A 13,252-nucleotide genomic window follows, 5' to 3' on the forward strand; every position below is an offset into this window, starting at 1 on the left:
ATGAACCATCAAAGAGTTTTAAGTAGGAAAGTGATGAGATATATTTTGGAGAGGCCACTTTGGAAAACAGATCTGAAAGAGGCAGGAAGACTGAGGTAGGAAGGCATAAGAGGATATCTGAGTGGTATAAGGAGAAGAGAGGTCATTAAAGCAAAGCAGTGGAGATCTGAGGATGGCACAAACCTGATATATATTTTTTTAAGAGAAAAAAATATATATATTACTTGGGTACAAATAAGGAAGATGAAGATTTTTTCCTAGGTTGCTGACTTGGACACCTGGAGCAATGGGAAGAAAGTGATTTTTCTGACAAGATAAGAAAGTTATTTTTAGGTATCTGTAGAACACCTGAGTGAATGTTCCAAAAGCAATTAGATATTCAAGTCCAGAGCTGAGGTGAGAGATCAGGAGTGGAGGTGCTGACTGGAGGGAAATAACCATGATGATGAGTAGTATTACCTAGGCTCACTATGCCAACTACAAACAGATGGCAGCTGTGAGCAGAACCCCAGGAAACACTAATGTTTAAGAGTCAGACAGAGGGAACCAGCAGTTAGCGTAATGGCTATGTCGCTGGACTCCCACATAGTTGACCGCAGTTCGTGTCCCGGACCCGGTGGCTTAAAACTCATGCCGGGCGCGTGTGCGTGCGTGCCCAAGATCCCGAGAGGAGAATGGAGGAGAAGGGATTGCGGCGTGACCATCCCCCCTGGGGGGTAATTTCTCGCTTTCTGTCTCTATGTCTCTCTCTGTCTGTCTGGCAAGCGCACGCGCCCTACAGTGAAAATCTCTCCAAAAAAAAAAAGGAAAAGAGTCAGACAGAAAAAAGAGAAGAACCAAGAAAGAGAAGGACCCTAAACCAAGAGAGAAGAGGCTTGAAAAATGAGGAACCCCTCCACAGTGCCAAGTAAGTATAAAGACCATGGGATTAGAAAGTAAGAAATTGTAGATGACAGGGGCAGGAATATTTTGGTGGTAAATGATACTCAGGTATTTGGACAGAGCACCTGCCTGGATGATGAAGTGGGGTGAGGAGAACCAGAGAAAAAGCAAGGATTTGAGATAGGGGTGGGGAGGTGCGGAATTAGCAAGATAACATTAACTGGGAGATTCCTATTAGATATCCACATTAATGTTGCATAGACAGGTACACATATCTGGAGTGTGAGACAGAGGCTAGTGCTAAGGATTCTCTCTTGGCACCCTTCAGCCTATAGATACTATTTAAAACCAAAGGAAGGAAGACACGAGGATTAAACACTGAGGTGCTCTAAGAGAAGAGAAAGAAGAGAAACCTTAAGGTGACAAAATGAGCAACCAATGAAGTAGAAGACAAACCAGAAATGTGTGGCTGCCAGAAACCAAGTGAGGAAAATGAGCTTTCGAAGGGAAGAAGGGCTTACTTGCATGAGGTACTGCTTCAAACTTCAGCAAAAATGAACACTGAGAACTGTCTGCAGAGTTGGCAAGATGGAAAATACTGCTCATCTTGACAAGAGATGTTTTGGTCTACTGGTGTAAATGAACACCTGGCAAAAAAGTAAAAAGGTGGGAATGGTAAGTATGTTAAGTAGAGCCAAGGGGGGGGTTGTTGTTTGTATTTGTGCAGGGTTTTCTTTGTGTTTATTTTATGTTGGGAGATAATACAGCATGCTTACCGATGGGTAGAATGATTGAGAGACAGGGGGGTATGTTGATAATGGGGAGAAAAGATGGTAGAGTAGCATCCTGAAAGGGAAAAGAGGTACTAAAAATATGAGAGGTTGCCTTGGACAACAGTCTACTTCCCAGAAGGAAGAAAGCTAACATTTACTGAACACTTAGTTTGCTCTGTGCAGAGAAACTCACCTTATCTTCACTCCTTCTCTCCGAGGTAAATACAAATATTACCTCCAATTTACAGCTGAGGCACAGTCTAAAGTATTTACCCAGGATCTAATAAATGTAAGAGAGAGTATGACTAGAGAGCACATTGCTTCTATTTACCAATTCTTCAGAGTAAATAGGTATAGAAGCAGGTAAAGTGTGTATTTGATGATGGAAAGATCTAATATTCTCTTTCGATAGTTTCTGGAACTGGATCTCTGATTGGATTAAATTTAATATGCTAATGGTTTTATTTCCAGTAGTAATGAGTGCACTGATAATTTGTGGTGTGGTCTGGTAATGGAGAGGAAGAAAATATCACCATTGGCTGTTCCTAACCAACCTTACCCATAGGAATTTGAGTGATTGTATATATGATACTTTAAAAAAAAACGTTTTGTCAACCTAACAGATGTAATGAGATGAGCTAGTTGCTTCATATGTTGCTGACCAAAGGGGAAAAGCAAAGAATGAACTTAGGGATTTAAATTCCCTTTTCAAATGCTGTATAGTGTCTGCAGGGCTGAGACCACAAGATTCAAACCCAGAATCTCATCTTGCAACTGGCTGAATTACAATGCAAATTGAACTCACAGTCTCACAAGATACCTCCTGTTAAAGTGATGTCATTGATTGAGAAATAATAGAATTTGGAAAGTTAGAATGAGAGTGTGTGGGAAGACCCATTTGAAACTTGGGATGATTAGTGTAAGGCCTGTATAGAAGAAAAAGGCTACCTCTACCTCGGGTAAGAGAAATTTTTTTGTGGCCCACTCCCTTTCAATTGAAATATAGTTATGTTTCCCTGCCTTTGGACTTGAACTGAGACATTGACTTTTCTTGGGTCTCCAGCCTGCCAAAATTAGAATGGGAACCATATCATCAGCTCTCCTGGCTCTTAAGCCTTTTGACTCAAGCTAGAGCAAAACCATAGCTTGTGAGACAATTCTTTATAATAAACCTCTCTCTCTAAGTGTTTCTAAAATGTATATACAGATATAGATACTATATACATATTGTGTGTGTGTGTGTATGTCTCTCTCTCTAGAGAGAGAGAGAGAGATACATATAGTATAGATCCCATTGGCTTGGTTCTCTGAAAAACCTTGGCTTTTGTTTTCCAGATTATAATTTCAAATTTATTTTAAAAGGTTCATGTTTAGAATACTGATGACAACAATAATTAGAAAAATAATAGTTGGTATTAATTAAGCACTTACATGCTAGAGACATGCTGTGTGTAATATAAGAATTAAGTTATTTAATACTCATAGTAACCCCATGAGGAAATTGAGGTATATGGATATTAAGTGACTTGTTCAAGGTTTTACATCTGAAAAATAGTAGAGCCAGCATTTGAACCCAGGCATTTTGACGTCAGAGTTCTTGCCTCCAGAAGCTTATAATCTCCCCCATTTGTCTACATGTTCCACTAAATATAATCTCTTTCTCCCTATCCTCCACTTAATATGAATCCATAAAGTGGCACATCTTTAGAGTTTATGTGGCCATATTAATTTGAAATGACATTAATATAGTCAGTAAGTTTAGGCTGTAATAAGTGCCATCTGACAATTCTGGACCTTCCCAGCCCTACTACCTCCCTTGCTGACCCAGTGAAGGCATCAACCCAGAGACTTATAAATTATCTTTAATGTGCATCTGCTTGCTCTTTCCTTCCTTACCTCCTATCTTAGGTGAGCCTTGACTCTTCACATGTAGCTTCAAGCTATCATTAACATGGGAACATATTCAGTGCATAGCACATTCAGGAGACCTCCCTGTCTACATGAGATTATTTAAATGTGTGGAGGGGTCATTCTCCAATAAGCACACTGTCCTCACAACACTTTTTCAGTTGTTGGCTAGCTACACCTTGCAGATTCTTCTCTTGACCCATTTCCAGGTGGCTCTGACCAGGCCTTTTCATTTTATTTGTATATTTGTATAACTCACTGAAGCATATCCTTGCTGGTGTTGCAAAGCAAATTGATGGCATGCCTTTTGAGAATTCCAAGGTTGTCATGGGCATGATAGCAATCCTCTGCTCTAACTAAAAATTGGTACTTAAAGGCTTTAGGGAACTCCAGAGGGTGCATGTTCTTCATTCTTTTGGATACACAGTAGACACCCAGAGTGTCCTGAGGTGCCCTAATAGCAAAAGCCCATTCCCTCTGCATACCAGGAAGAGAAGGAATCAGGTCGGTTTTATTTCCTTAGTGATCTGCTGAAATCTCTCTCTGAAAGTCATCTTTTTTCATAACATTGAAAAGATGTAACATTAGCTTAATCATTCCCAAATGAATCCTGAAAAATATTTGGAAACAGTACACTTACACAAAATCATTTCAGTGTTACTAGAAAGTTTTAGCCATTTGCTATAAACTTGTACTTTTAAGTGGCGACCATGTGGTCTGTCTTTGGAACATCCAGTTCTTTCTTTTTTATAGAATTAAAACCCCTGACACTTGTTTTAAGACCTAAGAAAACCTTTAGTGCTTAGCAAAATGTAGAACCTGGCATAGTAATAAAGAAGATATATTTGATTTTACTCCTTGAAGCCATTAAACAAAAAAGACAAAGGATACTGTCTGTAAGAAAACTAAAATGGCAGTTTTAACTTCTCAGAAGTTTCTGGAAGGAAACATCTAAGGTCACTCCATATTCTCCTGGGTTCCAGAAAAGCCATTTACACTCCCGCTCACCCCTCACTTCCCCACTACTCAATCATTTGAAGCAAAGAGCATAGGCGAGATTGATAGCCAACTCTCAACAAAAGTCTATCATGACTGAAGAAGTTAACACTTCAGAAAAAGGATTCTGTCTTCTTTCAAGGCTCTTAAAAAGGACTTAATCCCAGATAGAAAAAGTCTTTTCTCTAGGACTGAATTAATTACCAATTTGCATTATCAATAAGAGCTGTGAAGAATTCCATCGAATAATAAAGCCTGAATAATAAGGGCCTAATTTATAATGAAAATACCAGTTTTAAAATGAGAATCCAGGTGGAAAACAGAGGAGAAGATTCAGGTGCCTGAGAGAGATGGAAGCTCACATCGGTGGGATCCATGGTCCACTCTTGGCAGCAGGGCTGCCACATGGGAATCTAGTGCCTGTGAGAGATGAATGAAAACTGCAAAGGCTAACTCCCTTGAGAACACAAGGGGGACCAGCAGATGCCAGCAGATGGCATAATGGTTACATCGCTGGACACTCACGTAGGTGACCATGGTTTGAGTCCTGGACCCAGTGGCTTGAACCTCACAGTGTGTGGGGGTGTGTGTGTGCATGTGTGCCCCAAATCCCAAGAGGAGAATGGAGGAGAAGGGATTGTGGTGTGGCCATACCAGGGTGATTTCTTGGGATCAGCAGATGGCAGAATGGTTACATCACTGGACACTCACGTAGTTGACCATGATTCAAATCATGGACCTGGTGACTTAAACTCACATCAGGTGCATGTACGTGCGTGCCCAAGATCCCAAGAGGAAAATGGAGGAGAAGGGATTGCAGCATGGCCATCCCCCCCTAGGGGGTGGTTTCTTGCTGTCTGTCTTTCTAGTCAGTGCATGCACCCTATAGCAAAAAAAAAACCTCTCCAAAAAAAAAAAAAAAAAAAAAAGTAAAAGAAAGAAAGAAAGGAAGAAAAAGAAAGAAAAAATACACAAGGAGGAAGGCCTCTCAGTTCTAATCTATTCATGGTTTAATATTACATTTCAGGGAGAGATTAACATGGCATTAGCAACACTCTCCTGCCAGTCTGGTTTTTAGCCTCTCTGGGTTTTTAAAAAGAGTTTTTTCTATGGCTATGCCACTAAAGTAGGGAGGGGTAATACCTGCAGAATAATTCATACACTCTCTTTCACAACCTCTGTTGTGTGTTTATTTTTGTATGACTAGCAAAATGCTTTGCACTAAAGAAATGTTCAATACATATTCAATGTTAAGGAATTAACTAATTAGATGAATTTACTACTTTATTGTGTATTTATAGGCCCATCGATAAACCAGTGGTATTTAGTGTAATTTTATTCCTTCCAAAGGAATAAAAATAAACCTGTAGGGGAGGAAGAGAGCACTATACACAGTATCCAACATTTTCTAAAGGTCGAATCTTTCTTTCTAGATAGTTAATTTAGTGTACCAGAGAACAAACAAAGGAGCTGCATACTATGACATGATGCAAAAGTAACTAGGCTGCATACTCTGGTTTCTCTTCAAAAGTAACTAGGCTGTAATAGGAAGTTAAAACTTAAGTTATGACCAGGTCTTAACTGATGAAAAAGTTCCAGAAAGATGTACCACGTGGTCAATTGCATATTTATAAGGAATGATCTTGAAGAACTGGTTGATTAATTTTTGAGCTAGACCATGATTATAACAAGAGATACAGCAGGTGATATACTATAACTGCACTTTTAGGCTGCTAAGAAGAGATTTTGAGTTGGGAAAAAGATTTGATCCTGGAAAATCTATAAAACAAGGAGGGCTGTCCAGGGTTTTGGTGTTATAGAGAATTTCTATTAGGACTGGCATATACTCCCAAGGAATTTTGGACCAATGGATATAAAACAATTTCCTAAAGACCATATGTGACCCAATCAGGAAAAAGTCAATCCGTTGATTGAATAACAGAACCCTTTCCTCGTTCCCGAATCTCATTTCCCACTGAGAACACTTTGCTCTCGGGCTCCTTTACGACTCTTGTGACCTGCTCTGCTTAGCCAATAGTGTGGTTTTCCTGAAGCAGGTCTGGACACACAGCAGAGGTTCCAGTCTTCCTTGAGTCTTAGAAGATGTGGTGGATAATTTTAGGTGTTATCTTGACTGGATTAAGTAGTACCTTTATTTTGAGGACTGTCTTTGAGAATGTTTCCATAGGATACTGGTACATGAGTCTGAGTGGACTGAGGGGGAACATCTGCCTTCAATGTGGGTGGGCACTATCCAATCAGCTGTGGGCCTGGTGAGAACAAAAACAGAAAAGGCTAATTGTTCTGTCACTCCTAAACAAAAATTCATTTGTTTCCTGCCTTGGCCTTGAAAATAAGACTCTCCAGGACTAGCACAATGGCTCCCTGGGTTCACAGGCTTTGAGCCTGGGACTGAGACTTACACCATCCGTTCCCCTGGCTGTGAGACCTTCCTTTGGGCTTGGACTGAGTCACATTACCAGGATTCCAGAGTCTCCAGCTTGCAGATGACCTGTCCTGGGACTTCTCAGCTGCCATAATTGCATGAGCCAACTCCTCTAATAAATCCCCTCTCATATATCTACATACTTCGTATCCTATTGGTTCTGTCTCTCTGGAGAACCCTAACTAATACAGATTTCTTCATTTAAACTCAGGCTGACTCTTGGCATCTCAGAGCCCATTGTACGTAGGTTGAGCTTCTTTCCAAACTCAACAAACTTTCACATTCACTTTCTAGTTCCACATCCTATCCTACCACCTTAACTACTCTCACTTTATAATACACAGTGGTGGAAGTCATTATCAGGAGAAACAAGATAAACAAACCAACAAATGTAATATTTGCCTTTGAGGGAACCAGCAGTTAGCGTAATGGCTATGTCGCTGGACGCCCACGTAGTCGACAGCAGTTTGCGTCCTGGACCCGGTGGCTTAAAACTCACGCCGTGTGAGTGTGCGTGCATGCCCAGGATCCTGAGAGGAGAATGGAGGAGAGGGGATTGTGGCATGACCATACCCCCTGGGGGGTGATTTCTCACTTTCTGTCTGTATGTCTCTCTCTGTCTGTCTGGCAAGCGCACGTGCCCTATAGCAAAAAACAAAAACCTCTCAAAAAAAAAAAAATGCCTTTGATTGTGTTTTATTTTCCTAAAGAGTGTATCTTCCTCTTTGTGAGCCCTTGGTATGCTTCTTCTTGGTGTAGTTTCAAGTAGCCAATATTTGAAAGCCTCCTCTGTGTATATGGCAGATCATCCATTTCATCATGATCTGAGGTGCTTGGTTTAAAATGAAGATTCTAAGATTCACTCTGGAGTTTTTAAACTTCTCAGAAGATCTAGGAAATATAACCTGGGAATGAATTTTTATTTAGCCTCCAATATGAATGTTTTGTAAATTAAAGTTGGAGGATGACTGTCCTAAGGAAGTGTATGGATAGCCTTTCCAATGTTTGGCATAAAGAGATATGTTGAATACTTAGACTATATGAAATCACTGTAACAAATATAGGAAAAAACGAGAAAAAAAACTCAGCTCTATAAACAATACTGTAAGAAACCATAAAAATATGCTAATTTTAAAGGGTAGCAGCATGAATAAAAATGACATATGGACAAGATGACTCTTTACAGCATTGCTGAAATAGCAAAAGCTTGGAAACAACCTAGTTACCCATGTATGAGGAACTGATTAAATAAACTACACTACATTTACACAAAGAAAAAAATACTAATACTATTAGGTTGTATAAAACAATGGGAAAAGTATATACTGCTGAGTTATATTGTTGGGTTTTTTGTTTTTGTTTTTTTTGTTTTTTTGGGGGGAGAGGTTTTTGCTATAGGGCGCGTGTGCTCGCCAGAAAGACAGAGACAGAGAGATAGAAAGTGAGAAATCACTCCCCAGGAGGGATGGCCATGCTGCAATTCCTTCTCCATTCTCCTCTTGGGATCTTGGGCACACATGCACATGCGCCCTGTGTGAGTTTAAGCCACCAGGTCTGGGACTCGAACTGCAGTCAACTACATGGGAGTCCAGCGACAAGGCCATTACACTAACTATTGGTCCCGATACTGCTGAGTTATGTTGTTAACTAAAGAAAGCAAAGTAGATACAGTGTACTACCTTTTGCATGAGATAAAGAAGAATATATATTCGTATTGACTTCTGTTTGCACCCATGAGGAATGCTGTAGGGATAAAGAAACCAACAAAAGCGATGTGGCATATTGTCTATGATCCCTTTGCTGAGCTGGAGTCCAAACTGGTGTGGCAAAAAGCCCAGCCCTACCAGGAAATAAGGGTGAGCTAGATGTGGGTCTTCGCAGTAGTGAAATGCTATATGCGCATTATATACTTTGCATAAGTCCTCTTTCTACCACATGTTAACTAACCCTCTAGTTGATAACACAAACACTAACTGGGGGATTTTATTTATAAGGGCTCTAGAATAAAATGAGAGTTATTCACACCAACATCATTTGTTACTGATACTCTGAACTAGTTAGTGCAGCTTTTCATTGTGTTTTGGATGGTCTCATAACTAGGTTGCATTTTTTTTTTCATTTTCCTTCTAATAAGAAGAAACAATACCTAAGTTCTTTTCCTTGTGGAGTTTGTATTATGATAACCCTTAGCGTAAACTTGCTGTGGGAGGGGAGCCATAGCTCCAGCATATTGGACCTCTGCCAGTTGAGATGGTATTAGGTTAGGTTACGTCTGGTTAATGTCCTGGGAAAATCACTTTTTATAGAGATGGACTTCCAAGTGGTTTTAAAATTTATCCTTCTATTGAAGTTTTTAGGTCAATTATGTATGTTGACTAAATTTACAAACAAACTTGTTTACCAAAAAAAAAATAAATCCTTTATGTTCACCCATGACCAGGGGATCCCTCAGGTGTTAAACATGTTTAGACTAGCAGATGCTCTTACGGCTCTTGTCTGATCTCTGTCCAGTTTATGCCTGCCTGACCATTGCTCTGGTGCTGGGAGCCCAACTTTGTGTTTTCTTCGGAATCCTAGAGAAAACTAGGGAAGCCTCTAGCTCTGTGATGGAAGGCACAGATTGAATACTTCACAACAGGAAACAAATTCAAAGATTGTTACTTTTAGATCTTGAGCAGGGAAGTTGTAATGAGGGAGGGCAGTCCTCTATCCTTGGGTGATGTGAGGCAGGATGAAAGTCAGTCAAAGATAGAGAACACGGAATCAAGAGTATACATAAAGGACTAGAGAATGGATCTTATTTCTTTTTTTTTTTTTTGGAGAGATTTTCACTGTAGGGCGCGTGCGCTCGCCAGACAGACAGAGAGAGAGACATAGAGACAGAAAGCGAGAAATCACCCCCCAGGGGGGATGGTCACGCCGCAATCCCTTCTCCTCCATTCTCCTCTCGAGATCTTGGGCATGCACGCACACGCGCCCGGCGTGAGTTTTTTTAAGCCACCGGGTCCGGGACACGAACCGCGGTCGACTACCTGGGAGTCCAGCGACATAACCATTACGCTAACTGCTGGTTCCCCGAGAATGGATCTTATTTCTTGATGCCAAATCTTGGAAAGGATACCCAGACACTTTGTTAGCACAGTCATTCTCAAACTTTATGTACAAAACCTTCATATGGAAGGCTAAATAAAATTCACAGAATCACAGGCTGAATAAATAGTTGTTTGAAACTGCTAAGTTTTTTGCACATCCAAAACTGACACAAGTGAATATCTAAAAATGATGAGATGAATGGGAAACAGAATAGATGGTGACAGGGCTAGCAACTGGACTCCTCAATGTATGCTTTATCCAATAAGACTTGAATCATTTTATTTTGCCAACCATGTAAATGTATTACTTCTTAATAAAGAATAAGATTAGTTTTTTAAGTATCTGAAGAAACTGCAGGATGCTACTGAGTAATTTGTCAGCAATTACAAAAGGCACTATCTAAAGAGGGAGTAGATGTAATTATATAAAAAAAAGAAGAGACATGCAAGTCAATTGAGTTTTCCCACAGGGACTCAATTGCTCATCTCATGTATGGAATAACCACACACTCAGTTCATCTGGCCAGCATCCACCTGGTCTTTCTCTTCTATCACTTAGACTAATCCACAAGTAAGGTATTGAGCTCTAGCTCTGAGGAATCTCTTAAATATGTCCTCCTTTTGCCTACATTGCTGCCGTTATCTCCCGCTGATACTATTCCAATAGTGTCCTAATGTATATCAATCTTCATTTGTTATTGTGTTGCTAACAGAAATACCCGAGATTGGGACTAGCAGTTAGCGTAATGGCTATGTCGCTGGACTCCCACGTAGTCGACCGCAGTTTGAGTCCTGGACTCGGTGGCTTAAACTCACACCGGGCGCATGTGCGTGTGTGCCTAAGATCCCGAGAGGAGAATGGAGGAGAAGGGATTGCGGCGTGGCCATCCCCCCTGGGGGGTGATTTCTCGCTTTCTATCTCTCTGTCTCTCTCTGTCTGTCTGGCAAGCACACGCGCCCTATAGCAAAAACCTCTCCAAAAAGAAAAAAAAAGAAAGAAAGAAAGAAAGAAATACCCGAGCTGGGGCGATTAAAAAAAAAAAAAAAGACATCTATTCAGTTCATGGTTTGGAGATCCAAGGTCCATTAACCAACATTTGGTGAGGCTACAGCATTGTGAACACCAGGATCTTGAGAAGAATCCTTGTCCATAAGTTTCTCCTAGTTCTTGTCTGTATCCGTACGGCCCCTATATACCTCATATATGCACCAGAACTCAACCATGGGGACTCTGCTTTAATAACTTTATTAAACTCAAAGGCCCCACCCTGGGACACCATGAAGAGATTCATTTTTCACTTAATATTTTACAATACAACAAAGTCCCAGCACATAAACTTTAGGGGTACAAACAATTACTTAAACTGCAACATATTCTTGCTGCCATATTGCCCCCTTCCAATCCATTCTCATGTTTAATAACAATAGTATTCTTGAAACATGAAATGGATCATGGGCATTTCCTGTCCCCATCTTCTACTTGAAGCCTTCAATGTCTTCCTATTATATTTTGAGTTAATATAAACTCTTTGTACTGATTTTTAAGATTCCATTGAACCATGTTCTTAACAACTACTCTGATCTCTAGTGTTGCTTCCCTAGACTCACCCCACTGGATCCCAACTACAGTGGCTTTCTTTCAGTTCTTCAAACATTCCAGCACTTTCATGCCTTTGGATTTTGCACATGATGTTCACTATGCCTGATATTCCTTTCCTTCCCCAATCAAATATAAGCTCTACAAGGGCAGAAATCCTGTCTATATAATGATAGCATTATATCACCAATTCTTAGCACAGTTCTTTGTGCAGTGAGCTATTGACATATATTTGACAGATGAACTAATAAATGAAGCAAGGTGAACTGAAGTAATACATCTTCCAATTCCAGCTGAGTATCACCATTTTCACACATTCTTTGTCTTCTTTTTCAACCTCTTCCTTTAGGTTTACTTCTCTGGCTCTAGTCCACATGTCATGCAGGTTTCTGCTGTAATGATTCTTTATCAGAAAGGCATGCCCTGACATCTTTCATGTAGTTTCCACTTGGTCCTCTGTAAATCCTTATTTATTAATCATTCTTTTAAAATATATTATTTGTTTGTTTTTTGTGATGGCAGGAACTTTTCCTTCTCTCTTTGCTAGAGGCTGCATGCTCTCAATGGAGACAAAGGCAGAGAGAGAGAGAGAGAGAGAGAGAGAGAGAGAGAGAGAGAGAGAGAGAAAAGAGAGAGAGAAAGTGAGAAAGTACCCCTCAGAAGATAGTCATGCTGCAATCCCTTCTCCTTCATTTCTCTATTTGAGAACTTGGGCATGCACACACACCTAGTGTGTTTTTCAAACCAACAGGTCTGGGACTTAAATTGCACAGTTGGTCATGTGGTATTCAGCTTCCTTAACCATCATATCATCATCTGGCCTGCTTTTCTTATTAAGAGCTATATTTGCAGTTAAGAACAGTAAGAACACAGAGGAGAGATATGATGATATTATAGAGGAATGAATTTAGATAGACAGATGATAATAAATGAATAAAACAACATATGGTGATGTTACCTTGTTCTTCTTAAACTCCTTTTGAAATTTGGGACTCCTAACCTTTAAATCCAGCTTAGTCCCTGGGATTATTACCCTGCCAGGGCCGCCTACTGCTGAGCAGTTGGAACAGATCGACTCTCCAACTCTCTAATGCACCCAGCTCCTAGAATTCACCTTCTCTTGTTATTTCTCAATTGCTACCAATTTGCCTGAGTCATGACAAGACTCTCTGGCTCTAGAAAGGATGCCATTCTCAGCTTGCCAAACTGAACTTATTCTCTCATCCTATGTTTTTCCATCTCACCTCTCTTAGAAAATCCAGAGCCATTTTCTGTTTCCTCCCCCAGCTCTTCAATTTGCTATATGTAACTGGCCATACCTCCCCAAGTCCTGAGACATCACTGAGAGAACAGAAAAAAACAGGCTCACAAAAAGTTAAGGAAATTCAGTGTGAAGGTTAATTTTGCCTGTCAACTTGACTGAGCCATAAGATGCCCAGATATCTTCTTAAACATTCTTTCTGGATGTATCTGTGAGGTTGTTTCCATGAGGTTAATATTTGAATTAGTGGACTGAGTAGAGCAGATGACCTTCCCCAGTGTTAGTGGGATTCAGCCA

This window comes from Tupaia chinensis, unplaced genomic scaffold (genome assembly GCF_000334495.1).
Source record: "Tupaia chinensis unplaced genomic scaffold, TupChi_1.0 Scaffold000054_1, whole genome shotgun sequence".
In the NCBI taxonomy this organism is placed as follows: domain Eukaryota; kingdom Metazoa; phylum Chordata; class Mammalia; order Scandentia; family Tupaiidae; genus Tupaia; species Tupaia belangeri.